This window comes from Schistocerca gregaria, chromosome 6, assembly GCF_023897955.1.
Source record: "Schistocerca gregaria isolate iqSchGreg1 chromosome 6, iqSchGreg1.2, whole genome shotgun sequence".
Classification (NCBI taxonomy): Eukaryota; Metazoa; Arthropoda; class Insecta; order Orthoptera; family Acrididae; genus Schistocerca; species Schistocerca gregaria.
The window spans coordinates 182,638,392-182,655,156 of record NC_064925.1 but is presented as its reverse complement, the minus strand read 5'-3'; the positions used below and the strand labels follow the sequence as shown (position 1 = coordinate 182,655,156).

The window sequence follows — 16,765 nt, the reverse complement described above, 5'->3', positions numbered from 1 at the left end:
TGAGCACTCTGTAATTAAATCGATAGGTATCGTAAGAAAGTACCACTGCAAGAGTAATGCAATTTGTGTTAGCAGGGAAGAGAGTTTGGCCAAAATATTCGCTTGTTTTGAGAGTCTTGAAGACCTGCTACCTGCTCCAGTCAGAGTCATTTATCCCACACATTAGAGAAGTGTGTTTCATACGTATGCCTATAAGACACTAAACTCGGGATGTGAGAACATGGCGACAATAGCTGCCAACACGTCTCGCTGCCGCCTAGCGGCAGCTGTGTGAAACTGCTGCTGCTCTGGGTGGATGGTGCGAGAGCAAACGACTCTACGATCTAAGTTTTACACCCAAAACTGCCAAATCTGCAGTTGACAGAGCTGCCACTTACTAAGAACGACACCTCGCAGTAATTAGTTCACAAATTAGCACTCGGCAGGCCTTGTGTTCCTCGCCAGAGCTGTGTAAACCTACGTCCAAACCGAATCATGTTTGACGCGACGCCATAACTATATATACAATTTCAGAGGGCTCCTCGAATGTACTCGCTTCGGCGGTACATATACTAAAATTGGAACGATACAGAGAAGATTAGCATGGCCCCTGCGCAAGGATGACACGCAAAATCGTGAAGCGTTCCACATTTTTTTTCGCAATCTCACTCTCTCATGCCTCACATCAGCTGCTAATACCATCAGCCAACTACACAAGTTTCGCTTCATATCTGCACCCACTTGTCACAAACTATGCTCTCCATTTACGCAGTTCTCCTCCACTTTCTTTCATTCACAACAGAACATGACAAAACTGGCAATAAACCTATCCCTTACATCACCAATGCACATCTAAAATGTCACTCTAATAACAAGTCAGCAAGCACACCAAAACCACAAGTACATGTCACTAGCACCCCTTCAACACAAATCACAGCCAGGCTAAGCCTAGCACAGGCAAAAGCCTCTTCTCTTCCTCAGTATCACACTCAGCTGTCACAGCATCTCTTACTACTGTCTCAATCATGTCATTTCATAACACATACCTACTGCCACACACAACATTTGGAAACCTTACACCAACTTTACACAAGATAGCTGCATGTTCCAAATCTTTCTCACTCACATACTTTCACTTAGACTACTGCTTAAATACACTCTAGCGCTCTAAAATTAGCTTGCATTACCTAATATTTATTTTTCTCTAACGCCTACAAAGCTTCTGGTGCCTGTAAGCCACTATCACATACTGTCTGCATACAGACCCACAATATTTATCTTTATTCATCTTCATGGCTGCAGCTGATGCCATAATTGTTTGAGCAGCATAAACAAACTTGTGAAGGAAGGTGTATCTTTCATGATTAAGTGTGCAAGCTACCCCTTTACAGGAAGTTTATTTAACATTATGTTTCAAGTAACTTTCCTAGTGGCCTTGCTATCCAGCTGCAGCCTCATAATACAGACTGCAGGTGACACCTCATCAGGTTCTTAACTGAAGCATATCTGCCTGTGTAATAAGCCACTGCCCTTCACCTAAAAACCAACTATTACTGCAAATCTGTGGTGCATCAGCATGTCATGTACAAATTTCACTGGTGTGACCCACAAAGTATTTTCCCACATGTCTGGCAATCTGCCATTACATACAGTTACCTAAATAAATTCCAAAAGTGTCAGCCAATGAATACCACAACACTGAGTGTTTAGACAGCAGACCAGTATGTTAATATTAACATATAGCATTTAGATGTGAGACTCTACTATTTTGACAGCACTTTGAATTCCATCAATGTGATACAAGTCGATGGTGTTCACAATTGCAGCTGATGCACCTCTCATCCTGTGTCTAGGAGAAAGATAGCACAAACTCTGCATGCAATATTCATCATGTTACATACACAGAAGCTCTACCACATAAGCAGATACAGAGCCAGTCAAGACACAAAACACTAGCAAGCTTCAAGATTTCAGGAATAGACAACTACATCACAAACCAGTTTGTGTCACATGACACCAGTAGCTACTCAGTTATTAACTGCTTTCAAATACTAAATCTATCACTCTTTGTTCTGCACTAGCAATTCTTCCTGCAATAACAACATTCACCAACCTGGATTACAGCTGATTGACATTTCACAGGAACATAACTACAGCTACTAACACAATGCTAACCTGGTTTCTCTTACCACATGTCCCCTCGATATTTTAGGCTCATTCACACACCTCAATCACAGTGTTTCACTGTTGTCAAGTAGACCTGCCCTGTGTACACCTGGATCAACACAAATATATCACCTGGTATTGTACTGAAAACGGAACTATGTCCATCATTCCTACTACTATCTCACACAAGTCGCATTAACCCATCCATGCCCTGGTAATGACCTACACTGCTGTGTTTCAAAGTGTGCAATACGAATGCTGTTTTTAATGGTTTGTGAGGCTACTGTGTCTCTTCTTGCAGTCACTATTGTCTTCTGGAGCCATTGGATGAATAGAACCATGCTTGGTCTCTGTGGAGTTCCTCAGTAATTTACATGGTCACAGACTGTGTCTTCTTGTGTTGTACTTGATGTGTGAGTTAAAAGTTGCATTGCATATGAGCACTCTGTAATTAAATCGATAGGTATCGTAAGAAAGTACCACTGCAAGAGTAATGCAATTTGTGTTAGCAGGGAAGAGAGTTTGGCCAAAATACTCGCTTGTTTTGAGAGTCTTGAAGACCTGCTACCTGCTCCAGTCAGAGTCATATATCCCACACATTAGAGAAGTGTGTTTCATACGTATGCCTATAAGACACTAAACTCGGGATGTGAGAACAAGGCGACAATAGCTGCCAACACGTCTCGCTGCCGCCTAGCGGCAGCTGTGTGAAACTGCTGCTGCTCTGGGTGGATGGTGCGAGAGCAAACGACTCTACGATCTAAGTTTTACACCCAAAACTGCCAAATCTACAGTTGACAGAGCTGCCACTTACTAAGAACGACACCTCGCAGTAATTAGTTCACAAATTAGCACTCGGCAGGCCTTGTGTTCCTCGCCAGAGCTGTGTAAACCTACGTCCAAACCGAATCATGTTTGACGCGACGCCATAACTATATATACAATTTCAGAGGGCTCCTCGAATGTACTCGCTTCGGCGGTACATATACTAAAATTGGAACGATGCAGAGAAGATTAGCATGGCCCCTGCGCAAGGATGACACGCAAAATCGTGAAGCGTTCCACATTTTTTTTCGCAATCTCACTCTCTCATGCCTCACATCAGCTGCTAATACCATCAGCCAACTACACAAGTTTCGCTTCATATCTGCACCCACTTGTCACAAACTATGATCTCCATTTACGCAGTTCTCCTCCACTTTCTTTCATTCACAACAGAACATGACAAAACTGGCAATAAACCTATCCCTTACATCACCAATGCACATCTAAAATGTCACTCTAATAACAAGTCAGCAAGCACACCAAAACCACAAGTACATGTCACTAGCACCCCTTCAACACAAATCACAGCCAGGCTAAGCCTAGCACAGGCAAAAGCCTCTTCTCTTCCTCAGTATCACACTCAGCTGTCACAGCATCTCTTGCTACTGTCTCAATCATGTCATTTCATAACACACACCTACTGCCACACACAACATTTGGAAACCTTACACCAACTTTACACAAGATAGCTGCATGTTCCAAATCTTTCTCACTCACATACTTTCACTTAGACTACTGCTTAAATACACTCTAGCGCTCTAAAATTAGCTTGCATTACCTAATATTTATTTTTCTCTAACGCCTACAAAGCTTCTGGTGCCTGTAAGCCACTATCACATACTGTCTGCATACAGACCCACAATATTTATCTTTATTCATCTTCATGGCTGCAGCTGATGCCATAATTGTTTGAGCAGCATAAACAAACTTGTGAAGGAAGGTGTATCTTTCATGATTAAGTGTGCAAGCTACCCCTTTACAGGAAGTTTATTTAACATTATGTTTCAAGTAACTTTCCTAGTGGCCTTGCTATCCAGCTGCAGCCTCATAATACAGACTGCAGGTGACACCTCATCAGGTTCTTAACTGAAGCATATCTGCCTGTGTAATAAGCCACTGCCCTTCACCTAAAAACCAACTATTACTGCAAATCTGTGGTGCATCAGCATGTCATGTAAAATTTCACTGGTGTGACCCACAAAGTATTTTCCCACATGTCTGGCAATCTGCCATTACATACAGTTACCTAAATAAATTCCAAAAGTGTCAGCCAATGAATACCACAACACTGAGTGTTTAGACAGCAGACCAGTATGCTAATATTAACATATAGCATTTAGATGTGAGACTCTACTATTTTGACAGCACTTTGAATCCCATCAATGTGATACAAGTCGATGGTGTTCACAATTGCAGCTGATGCACCTCTCATCCTGTGTCTAGGAGAAAGATAGCACAAACTCTGCATGCAATATTCATCATGTTACATACACAGAAGCTCTACCACATAAGCAGATACAGAGCCAGTCAAGACACAAAACACTAGCAAGCTTCAAGATTTCAGGAATAGACAACTACATCACAAACCAGTTTGTGTCACATGACACCAGTAGCAACTCAGTTATTAACTGCTTTCAAATACTAAATCTATCACTCTTTGTTCTGCACTAGCAATTCTTCCTGCAATAACAACATTCACCAACCTGGATTACAGCTGATTGACATTTCACAGGAACATAACTACAGCTACTAACACAATGCTAACCTGGTTTCTCTTACCACATGTCCCCTCGATATTTTAGGCTCATTCACACACCTCAATCACAGTGTTTCACTGTTGTCAAGTAGACCTGCCCTGTGTACACCTGGATCAACACAAATATATCACCTGGTATTGTACTGAAAACGGAACTATGTCCATCATTCCTACTACTATCTCACACAAGTCGCATTAACCCATCCATGCCCTGGTAATGACCTACACTGCTGTGTTTCTAAGTGTCCAATACGAATGCTGTTTTTAATGGTTCGTGAGGCTACTGTGTCTCTTCTTGCAGTCACTATTGTCTTCTGGCGCCATTGGATGAATAGAACCATGCTTGGTCTCTGTGGAGTTCCTCAGTAATTTACATGGTCACAGGCTGTGTCTTCTTGTGTTGTACTTGATGTGTGAGTTAAAAGTTGCATTGCATATGAGCACTCTGTAATTAAATCGATAGGTATCGTAAGAAAGTACCACTGCAAGAGTAATGCAATTTGTGTTAGCAGGGAAGAGAGTTTGGCCAAAATATTCGCTTGTTTTGAGAGTCTTGAAGACCTGCTACCTGCTCCAGTCAGAGTCATTTATCCCACACATTAGAGAAGTGTGTTTCATACGTATGCCTATAAGACACTAAACTCGGGATGTGAGAACATGGCGACAATAGCTGCCAACACGTCTTGCTGCCGCCTAGCGGCAGCTGTGTAAAACTGCTGCTGCTCTGGGTGGATGGTGCGAGAGCAAACGACTCTACGATCTAAGTTTTACACCCAAAACTGCCAAATCTACAGTTGACAGAGCTGCCACTTACTAAGAACGACACCTCGCAGTAATTAGTTCACAAATTAGCACTCGGCAGGCCTTGTGTTCCTCGCCAGAGCTGTGTAAACCTACGTCCAAACCGAATCATGTTTGACGCGACGCCATAACTATATATACAATTTCAGAGGGCTCCTCGAATGTACTCGCTTCGGCGGTACATATACTAAAATTGGAACGATACAGAGAAGATTAGCATGGCCCCTGCGCAAGGATGACACGCAAAATCGTGAAGCGTTCCACATTTTTTTTCGCAATCTCACTCTCTCATGCCTCACATCAGCTGCTAATACCATCAGCCAACTACACAAGTTTCGCTTCATATCTGCACCCACTTGTCACAAACTATGCTCTCCATTTACGCAGTTCTCCTCCACTTTCTTTCATTCACAACAGAACATGACAAAACTGGCAATAAACCTATCCCTTACATCACCAATGCACATCTAAAATGTCACTCTAATAACAAGTCAGCAAGCACACCAAAACCACAAGTACATGTCACTAGCACCCCTTCAACACAAATCACAGCCAGACTAAGCCTAGCACAGGCCCAAGCCTCTTCTCTTCCTCAGTATCACACTCAGCTGTCACAGCATCTCTTGCTACTGTCTCAATCATGTCATTTCATAACACACACCTACTGCCACACACAACATTTGGAAACCTTACACCAACTTTACACAAGATAGCTGCATGTTCCAAATCTTTCTCACTCACATACTTTCACTTAGACTACTGCTTAAATACACTCTAGCGCTCTAAAATTAGCTTGCATTACCTAATATTTATTTTTCTCTAACGCCTACAAAGCTTCTGGTGCCTGTAAGCCACTATCACATACTGTCTGCATACAGACCCACAATATTTATCTTTATTCATCTTCATGGCTGCAGCTGATGCCATAATTGTTTGAGCAGCATAAACAAACATGTGAAGGAAGGTGTATCTTTCATGATTAAGTGTGCAAGCTACCCCTTTACAGGAAGTTTATTTAACATTATGTTTCAAGTAACTTTCCTAGTGGCCTTGCTATCCAGCTGCAGCCTCATAATACAGACTGCAGGTGACACCTCATCAGGTTCTTAACTGAAGCATATCTGCCTGTGTAATAAGCCACTGCCCTTCACCTAAAAACCAACTATTACTGCAAATCTGTGGTGCATCAGCATGTCATGTACAAATTTCACTGGTGTGACCCACAAAGTATTTTCCCACATGTCTGGCAATCTGCCATTACATACAGTTACCTAAATAAATTCCAAAAGTGTCAGCCAATGAATACCACAACACTGAAGTGTTTAGACAGCAGACCACTATGCTAATATTAACATATAGCATTTAGATGTGAGACTCTACTATTTTGACAGCACTTTGAATCCCATCAATGTGATACAAGTCGATGGTGTTCACAATTGCAGCTGATGCACCTCTCATCCTGTGTCTCGGAGAAAGATTGGACAAACTCTGCATGCAATATTCATCATGTTACATACACAGAAGCTCTACCACATAAGCAGATACAGAGCCAGTCAAGACACAAAACACTAGCAAACTTCAAGATTTCAGGAATAGACAACTACATCACAAACCAGTTTGTGTCACATGACACCAGTAGCTACTCAGTTATTAACTGCTTTCAAATACTAAATCTATCACTCTTTGTTCTGCACTAGCAATTCTTCCTGCAATAACAACATTCACCAACCTGGATTACAGTTGATTGACATTTCACAGGAACATAACTACAGCTACTAACACAATGCTAACCTGGTTTCTCTTACCACATGTCCCCTCGATATTTTAGGCTCATTCACACACCTCAATCACAGTGTTTCACTGTTGTCAAGTAGACCTGCCCTGTGTACACCTGGATCAACACAAATATATCACCTGGTATTGTACTGAAAACGGAACTATGTCCATCATTCCTACTACTATCTCACACAAGTCGCATTAACCCATCCATGCCCTGGTAATGACCTACACTGCTGTGTTTCAAAGTGTGCAATACGAATGCTGTTTTTAATGGTTTGTGAGGCTACTGTGTCTCTTCTTGCAGTCACTATTGTCTTCTGGCGCCATTGGATGAATAGAACCATGCTTGGTCTCTGTGGAGTTCCTCAGTAATTTACATGGTCACAGGCTGTGTCTTCTTGTGTTGTACTTGATGTGTGAGTTAAAAGTTGCATTGCATATGAGCACTCTGTAATTAAATCGATAGGTATCGTAAGAAAGTACCTGCCCTGTGTACACCTGGATCAACACAAATATATCACCTGGTATTGTACTGAAAACGGAACTATGTCCATCATTCCTACTACTATCTCACACAAGTCGCATTAACCCATCCATGCCCTGGTAATGACCTACACTGCTGTGTTTCAAAGTGTGCAATACGAATGCTGTTTTTAATGGTTCGTGAGGCTACTGTGTCTCTTCTTGCAGTCACTATTGTCTTCTGGCGCCATTGGATGAATGGAACCATGCTTGGTCTCTGTGGAGTTCCTCAGTAATTTACATGGTCACAGGCTGTGTCTTCTTGTGTTGTACTTGATGTGTGAGTTAAAAGTTGCATTGCATATGAGCACTCTGTAATTAAATCGATAGGTATCGTAAGAAAGTACCACTGCAAGAGTAATGCAATTTGTGTTAGCAGTGAAGACAGTTTGGCCAAAATATTCGCTTGTTTTGAGAGTCTTGAAGACCTGCTACCTGCTCCAGTCAGAGTCATTTATCCCACACATTAGAGAAGTGTGTTTCATACGTATGCCTATAAGACACTAATTTCGGGATGTGAGAACATGGCGACAATAGCTGCCAACACGTCTTGCTGCCGCCTAGCGGCAGCTGTGTGAAACTGCTGCTGCTCTGGGTGGATGGTGCGAGAGCAAACGACTCTACGATCTAAGTTTTACACCCGAAACTGCTAAATCTACAGTTGACAGAGCTGCCACTTACTAAGAACGACACCTCGCAGTAATTAGTTCACAAATTAGCACTCGGCAGGCCTTGTGTTCCTCGCCAGAGCTGTGTAAACCTACGTCCAAGCCGAACCATGTTTGACGCGACGTCATAACTATATATACAATTTCAGAGGGCTCCTCGAATGTACTCGCTTCGGCGGTACATATACTAAAATTGGAGCGATACAGAGAAGATTAGCATGGCCCCTGCGCAAGGATGACACGCAAAATCGTGAAGCGTTCCACATTTTTTTTCGCAATCTCACTCTCTCATGCCTCACATCAGCTGCTAATACCATCAGCCAACTACACAAGTTTCGCTTCATATCTGCACCCACTTGTCACAAACTATGCTCTCCATTTACGCAGTTCTCCTCCACTTTCTTTCATTCACAACAGAACATGACAAAACTGGCAATAAACCTATCCCTTACATCACCAATGCACATCTAAAATGTCACTCTAATAACAAGTCAGCAAGCACACCAAAACCACAAGTACATGTCACTAGCACCCCTTCAACACAAATCACAGCCAGGCTAAGCCTAGCACAGGCAAAAGCCTCTTCTCTTCCTCAGTATCACACTCAGCTGTCACAGCATCTCTTGCTACTGTCTCAATCATGTCATTTCATAACACACACCTACTGCCACACACAACATTTGGAAACCTTACACCAACTTTACACAAGATAGCTGCATGTTCCAAATCTTTCTCACTCACATACTTTCACTTAGACTACTGCTTAAATACACTCTAGCGCTCTAAAATTAGCTTGCATTACCTAATATTTATTTTTCTCTAAAGCCTGCAAAGCTTCTGGTGCCTGTAAGCCACTATCACATACTGTCTGCATACAGACCCACAATATTTATCTTTATTCATCTTCATGGCTGCAGCTGATGCCATAATTGTTTGAGCAGCATAAACAAACATGTGAAGGAAGGTGTATCTTTCATGATTAAGTGTGCAAGCTACCCCTTTACAGGAAGTTTATGTAACATTATGTTTCAGGTAACTTTCCTAGTGGCCTTGCTATCCAGCTGCAGCCTCATAATACAGACTGCAGGTGACACCTCATCAGGTTCTTAACTGAAGCATATCTGCCTGTGTAATAAGCCACTGCCCTTCACCTAAAAACCAACTATTACTGCAAATCTGTGGTGCATCAGCATGTCATGTACAAATTTCACTGGTGTGACCCACAAAGTATTTTCCTACATGTCTGGCAATCTGCCATTACATACAGTTACTTAAATAAATTCCAAAAGTGTCAGCCAATGAATACCACAACACTGAAGTGTTTAGACAGCAGACCACTATGCTAATAATAACATATAGCATTTAGATGTGAGACTCTATTATTTTGACAGCACTTTGAATCCCATCAATGTGATACAAGTCGATGGTGTTCACAATTGCAGCTGATGCACCTCTCATCCTGTGTCTAGGAGAAAGATTGCACAAACTCTGCATGCAATATTCATCATGTTACATACACAGAAGCTCTACCACATAAGCAGATACAGAGCCAGTCAAGACACACAACACTAGCAAGCTTCAAGATTTCAGGAATAGACAATAACTTCACAAACCAGTTTGTGTCACATTGACACCAGTAGCAACTCAGTTATTAACTGCTTTCAAATACTAAATCTATCACTCTTTGTTCTGCACTAGCAATTCTTCCTGCAATAACAACATTCACCAACCTGGATTACAGCTGATTGACATTTCACAGGAACATAACTACAGCTACTAACACAATGCTAACCTGGTTTCTCTTACCACATGTCCCCTCGATATTTTAGGCTCGTTCACACACCTCAATCACAGTGTTTCACTGTTGTCAAGTAGACCTGCCCTGTGTACACCTGGATCAACACAAATATATCACCTGGTATTGTACTGAAAACGGAACTATGTCCATCATTCCTACTACTATCTCACACAAGTCGCATTAACCCATCCATGCCCTAGTAATGACCTACACTGCTGTGTTTCAAAGTGTGCAATACGAATGCTGTTTTTAATGGTTTGTGAGGCTACTGTGTCTCTTCTTGCAGTCACTATTGTCTTCTGGCGCCATTGGATGAATAGAACCATGCTTGGTCTGTGTGGAGTTCCTCAGCAATTTACATGGTCACAGGCTGTGTCTTCTTGTGTTGTACTTGATGTGTGAGTTAAAAGTTGCATTGCATATGAGCACTCTGTAATTAAATCGATAGGTATCGTAAGAAAGTACCACTGCAAGAGTAATGCAATTTGTGTTAGCAGTGAAGACAGTTTGGCCAAAATATTCGCTTGTTTTGAGAGTCTTGAAGACCTGCTACCTGCTCCAGTCAGAGTCATTTATCCCACACATTAGAGAAGTGTGTTTCATACGTATGCCTATAAGACACTAAACTCGGGATGTGAGAACATGGCGACAATAGCTGCCAACACGTCTTGCTGCCGCCTAGCGGCAGCTGTGTGAAACTGCTGCTGCTCTGGGTGGATGGTGCGAGAGCAAACGACTCTACGATCTAAGTTTTACACCCAAAACTGCGAAATCTACAGTTGACAGAGCTGCCACTTACTAAGAACGACACCTCGCAGTAATTAGTTCACAAATTAGCACTCGGCATGCCTTGTGTTCCTCGCCAGAGCTGTGTAAACTTACGTCCAAGCCGAACCATGTTTGACGCGACGCCATAACTATATATACAATTTCAGAGGGCTCCTCGAATGTACTCGCTTCGGCGGTACATATACTAAAATTGGAACGTTACAGAGAAGATTAGCATGGCCCCTGCGCAAGGATGACACGCAAAATCGTGAAGCGTTCCACATTTTTTTTCGCAATCTCACTCTCTCATGCCTCACATCAGCTGCTAATACCATCAGCCAACTACACAAGTTTCGCTTCATATCTGCACCCACTTGTCACAAACTATGCTCTCCATTTACGCAGTTCTCCTCCACTTTCTTTCATTCACAACAGAACATGACAAAACTGGCAATAAACCTATCCCTTACATCACCAATGCACATCTAAAATGTCACTCTAATAACAAGTCAGCAAGCACACCAAAACCACAAGTACATGTCACTAGCACCCCTTCAACACAAATCACAGCCAGGCTAAGCCTAGCACAGGCAAAAGCCTCTTCTCTTCCTCAGTATCACACTCAGCTGTCACAGCATCTCTTGCTACTGTCTCAATCATGTCATTTCATAACACACACCTACTGCCACACACAACATTTGGAAACCTTACACCAACTTTACACAAGATAGCTGCATGTTCCAAATCTTTCTCACTCACATACTTTCACTTAGACTACTGCTTAAATACACTCTAGCGCTCTAAAATTAGCTTGCATTACCTAATATTTATTTTTCTCTAACGCCTACAAAGCTTCTGGTGCCTGTAAGCCACTATCACATACTGTCTGCACACAGACCCACAATATTTATCTTTATTCATCTTCATGGCTGCAGCTGATGCCATAATTGTTTGAGCAGCATAAACAAACATGTGAAGGAAGGTGTATCTTTCATGATTAAGTGTGCAAGCTACCCCTTTACAGGAAGTTTATTTAACATTTTGTTTCAAGTAACTTTCCTAGTGGCCTTGCTATCCAGCTGCAGCCTCATAATACAGACTGCAGGTGACACCTCATCAGGTTCTTAACTGAAGCATATCTGCCTGTGTAATAAGCCACTGCCCTTCACCTAAAAACCAACTATTACTGCAAATCTGTGGTGCATCAGCATGTCATGTACAAATTTCACTGGTGTGACCCACAAAGTATTTTCCCACATGTCTGGCAATCTGCCATTACATACAGTTACTTAAATAAATTCCAAAAGTGTCAGCCAATGAATACCACAACACTGAAGTGTTTAGACAGCAGACCAGTATGCTAATAATAACATATAGCATTTAGATGTGAGACTCTATTATTTTGACAGCACTTTGAATCCCATCAATGTGATACAAGTCGATGGTGTTCACAATTGCAGCTGATGCACCTCTCATCCTGTGTCTAGGAGAAAGATTGCACAAACTCTGCATGCAATATTCATCATGTTACATACACAGAAGCTCTACCACATAAGCAGATACAGAGCCAGTCAAGACACACAACACTAGCAAGCTTCAAGATTTCAGGAATAGACAATAACATCACAAACCAGTTTGTGTCACATTGACACCAGTAGCAACTCAGTTATTAACTGCTTTCAAATACTAAATCTATCACTCTTTGTTCTGCACTAGCAATTCTTCCTGCAATAACAACATTCACCAACCTGGATTACAGCTGATTGACATTTCACAGGAACATAACTACAGCTACTAACACAATGCTAACCTGGTTTCTCTTACCACATGTCCCCTCGATATTTTAGGCTCGTTCACACAACTCAATCACAGTGTTTCACTGTTGTCAAGTAGACCTGCCCTGTGTACACCTGGATCAACACAAATATATCACCTGGTATTGTACTGAAAACGGAACTATGTCCATCATTCCTACTACTATCTCACACAAGTCGCATTAACCCATCCATGCCCTAGTAATGACCTACACTGCTGTGTTTCAAAGTGTGCAATACGAATGCTGTTTTTAATGGTTTGTGAGGCTACTGTGTCTCTTCTTGCAGTCACTATTGTCTTCTGGCGCCATTGGATGAATAGAACCATGCTTGGTCTGTGTGGAGTTCCTCAGCAATTTACATGGTCACAGGCTGTGTCTTCTTGTGTTGTACTTGATGTGTGAGTTAAGAGTTGCATTGCATATGAGCACTCTGTAATTAAATCGATAGGTATCGTAAGAAAGTACCACTGCAAGAGTAATGCAATTTGTGTTAGCAGTGAAGACAGTTTGGCCAAAATATTCGCTTGTTTTGAGAGTCTTGAAGACCTGCTACCTGCTCCAGTCAGAGTCATTTATCCCACACATTAGAGAAGTGTGTTTCATACGTATGCCTATAAGACACTAAACTCGGGATGTGAGAACATGGCGACAATAGCTGCCAACACGTCTTGCTGCCGCCTAGCGGCAGCTGTGTGAAACTGCTGCTGCTCTGGGTGGATGGTGCGAGAGCAAACGACTCTACGATCTAAGTTTTACACCCAAAACTGCCAAATCTACAGTTGACAGAGCTGCCACTTACTAAGAACGACACCTCGCAGTAATTAGTTCACAAATTAGCACTCGGCAGGCCTTGTGTTCCTCGCCAGAGCTGTGTAAACCTACGTCCAAGCCGAACCATGTTTGACGCGACGCCATAACTATATATACAATTTCAGAGGGCTCCTCGAATGTACTCGCTTCGGCGGTACATATACTAAAATTGGAACGATACAGAGAAGATTAGCATGGCCCCTGCGCAAGGATGACACGCAAAATCGTGAAGCGTTCCACATTTTTTTTCGCAATCTCACTCTCTCATGCCTCACATCAGCTGCTAATACCATCAGCCAACTACACAAGTTTCGCTTCATATCTGCACCCACTTGTCACAAACTATGCTCTCCATTTACGCAGTTCTCCTCCACTTTCTTTCATTCACAACAGAACATGACAAAACTGGCAATAAACCTATCCCTTACATCACCAATGCACATCTAAAATGTCACTCTAATAACAAGTCAGCAAGCACACCAAAACCACAAGTACATGTCACTAGCACCCCTTCAACACAAATCACAGCCAGGCTAAGCCTAGCACAGGCAAAAGCCTCTTCTCTTCCTCAGTATCACACTCAGCTGTCACAGCATCTCTTGCTACTGTCTCAATCATGTCATTTCATAACACACACCTACTGCATGTTCCAAATCTTTCTCACTCACATACTTTCACTTAGACTACTGCTTAAATACACTCTAGCGCTCTAAAATTAGCTTGCATTACCTAATATTTATTTTTCTCTAACGCCTACAAAGCTTCTGGTGCCTGTAAGCCACTATCACATACTGTCTGCACACAGACCCACAATATTTATCTTTATTCATCTTCATGGCTGCAGCTGATGCCATAATTGTTTGAGCAGCATAAACAAACATGTGAAGGAAGGTGTATCTTTCATGATTAAGTGTGCAAGCTACCCCTTTACAGGAAGTTTATTTAACATTTTGTTTCAAGTAACTTTCCTAGTGGCCTTGCTATCCAGCTGCAGCCTCATAATACAGACTGCAGGTGACACCTCATCAGGTTCTTAACTGAAGCATATCTGCCTGTGTAATAAGCCACTGCCCTTCACCTAAAAACCAACTATTACTGCAAATCTGTGGTGCATCAGCATGTCATGTACAAATTTCACTGGTGTGACCCACAAAGTATTTTCCCACATGTCTGGCAATCTGCCATTACATACAGTTACTTAAATAAATTCCAAAAGTGTCAGCCAATGAATACCACAACACTGAAGTGTTTAGACAGCAGACCACTATGCTAATAATAACATATAGCATTTAGATGTGAGACTCTATTATTTTGACAGCACTTTGAATCCCATCAATGTGATACAAGTCGATGGTGTTCACAATTGCAGCTGATGCACCTCTCATCCTGTGTCTAGGAGAAAGATTGCACAAACTCTGCATGCAATATTCATCATGTTACATACACAGAAGCTCTACCACATAAGCAGATACAGAGCCAGTCAAGACACACAACAATAGCAAGCTTCAAGATTTCAGGAATAGACAATAACATCACAAACCAGTTTGTGTCACATTGACACCAGTAGCAACTCAGTTATTAACTGCTTTCAAATACTAAATCTATCACTCTTTGTTTTGCACTAGCAATTCTTCCTGCAATAACAACATTCACCAACCTGGATTACAGCTGATTGACATTTCACAGGAACATAACTACAGCTACTAACACAATGCTAACCTGGTTTCTCTTACCACATGTCCCCTCGATATTTTAGGCTCGTTCACACACCTCAATCACAGTGTTTCACTGTTGTCAAGTAGACCTGCCCTGTGTACACCTGGATCAACACAAATATATCACCTGGTATTGTACTGAAAACGGAACTATGTCCATCATTCCTACTACTATCTCACACAAGTCGCATTAACCCATCCATGCCCTAGTAATGACCTACACCGCTGTGTTTCAAAGTGTGCAATACGAATGCTGTTTTTAATGGTTTGTGAGGCTACTGTGTCTCTTCTTGCAGTCACTATTGTCTTCTGGCGCCATTGGATGAATAGAACCATGCTTGGTCTGTGTGGAGTTCCTCAGCAATTTACATGGTCACAGGCTGTGTCTTCTTGTGTTGTACTTGATGTGTGAGTTAAAAGTTGCATTGCATATGAGCACTCTGTAATTAAATCGATAGGTATCGTAAGAAAGTACCACTGCAAGAGTAATGCAATTTGTGTTAGCAGTGAAGACAGTTTGGCCAAAATATTCGCTTGTTTTGAGAGTCTTGAAGACCTGCTACCTGCTCCAGTCAGAGTCATTTATCCCACACATTAGAGAAGTGTGTTTCATACGTATGCCTATAAGACACTAAACTCGGGATGTGAGAACATGGCGACAATAGCTGCCAACACGTCTTGCTGCCGCCTAGCGGCAGCTGTGTGAAACTGCTGCTGCTCTGGGTGGATGGTGCGAGAGCAAACGACTCTACGATCTAAGTTTTACACCCAAAACTGCCAAATCTACAGTTGACAGAGCTGCCACTTACTAAGAACGACACCTCGCAGTAATTAGTTCACAAATTAGCACTCGGCAGGCCTTGTGTTCCTCGCCAGAGCTGTGTAAACCTACGTCCAAGCCGAACCATGTTTGACGCGACGCCATAACTATATATACAATTTCAGAGGGCTCCTCGAATGTACTCGCTTCGGCGGTACATATACTAAAATTGGAACGATACAGAGAAGATTAGCATGGCCCCTGCGCAAGGATGACACGCAAAATCGTGAAGCGTTCCACATTTTTTTTCGCAATCTCACTCTCTCATGCCTCACATCAGCTGCTAATACCATCAGCCAACTACACAAGTTTCGCTTCATATCTGCACCCACTTGTCACAAACTATGCTCTCCATTTACGCAGTTCTCCTCCACTTTCTTTCATTCACAACAGAACATGACAAAACTGGCAATAAACCTATCCCTTACATCACCAATGCACATCTAAAATGTCACTCTAATAACATGTCAGCAAGCACACCAAAACCGCAAGTACATGTCACTAGCACCCCTTCAACACAAATCACAGCCAGGCTAAGCCTA

General features: G+C 42.2%; 7 non-coding genes across 7 annotated transcripts; all 7 read left to right on the top strand.

Annotated features, from left to right (window-relative positions):
* Positions 1 to 527: 527 nt before the first annotated feature.
* LOC126279372 (U6 spliceosomal RNA) lies at positions 528 to 634 on the top strand. The gene has a single exon (XR_007550855.1). It is a non-coding gene; the product is annotated as a U6 spliceosomal RNA (small nuclear RNA).
* Positions 635 to 3,109: 2,475 nt separating this feature from the next.
* LOC126279697 (U6 spliceosomal RNA) lies at positions 3,110 to 3,216 on the top strand. Its single transcript, XR_007551161.1, has one exon. It is a non-coding gene; the product is annotated as a U6 spliceosomal RNA (small nuclear RNA).
* A 2,474-nt stretch (positions 3,217 to 5,690) lies between these two features.
* Positions 5,691 to 5,797, top strand: LOC126279371 (U6 spliceosomal RNA). Its single transcript, XR_007550854.1, has one exon. It is a non-coding gene; the product is annotated as a U6 spliceosomal RNA (small nuclear RNA).
* Positions 5,798 to 8,659: 2,862 nt separating this feature from the next.
* LOC126279688 (U6 spliceosomal RNA) lies at positions 8,660 to 8,766 on the top strand. The gene has a single exon (XR_007551153.1). It is a non-coding gene; the product is annotated as a U6 spliceosomal RNA (small nuclear RNA).
* Positions 8,767 to 11,243: 2,477 nt separating this feature from the next.
* Positions 11,244 to 11,350, top strand: LOC126279675 (U6 spliceosomal RNA). The gene has a single exon (XR_007551140.1). It is a non-coding gene; the product is annotated as a U6 spliceosomal RNA (small nuclear RNA).
* Positions 11,351 to 13,827: 2,477 nt separating this feature from the next.
* LOC126279370 (U6 spliceosomal RNA) lies at positions 13,828 to 13,934 on the top strand. The gene has a single exon (XR_007550853.1). It is a non-coding gene; the product is annotated as a U6 spliceosomal RNA (small nuclear RNA).
* A 2,428-nt stretch (positions 13,935 to 16,362) lies between these two features.
* On the top strand, positions 16,363 to 16,469 carry LOC126279369 (U6 spliceosomal RNA). Its single transcript, XR_007550852.1, has one exon. It is a non-coding gene; the product is annotated as a U6 spliceosomal RNA (small nuclear RNA).
* The last annotated feature ends 296 nt before the right edge of the window (positions 16,470 to 16,765 follow it).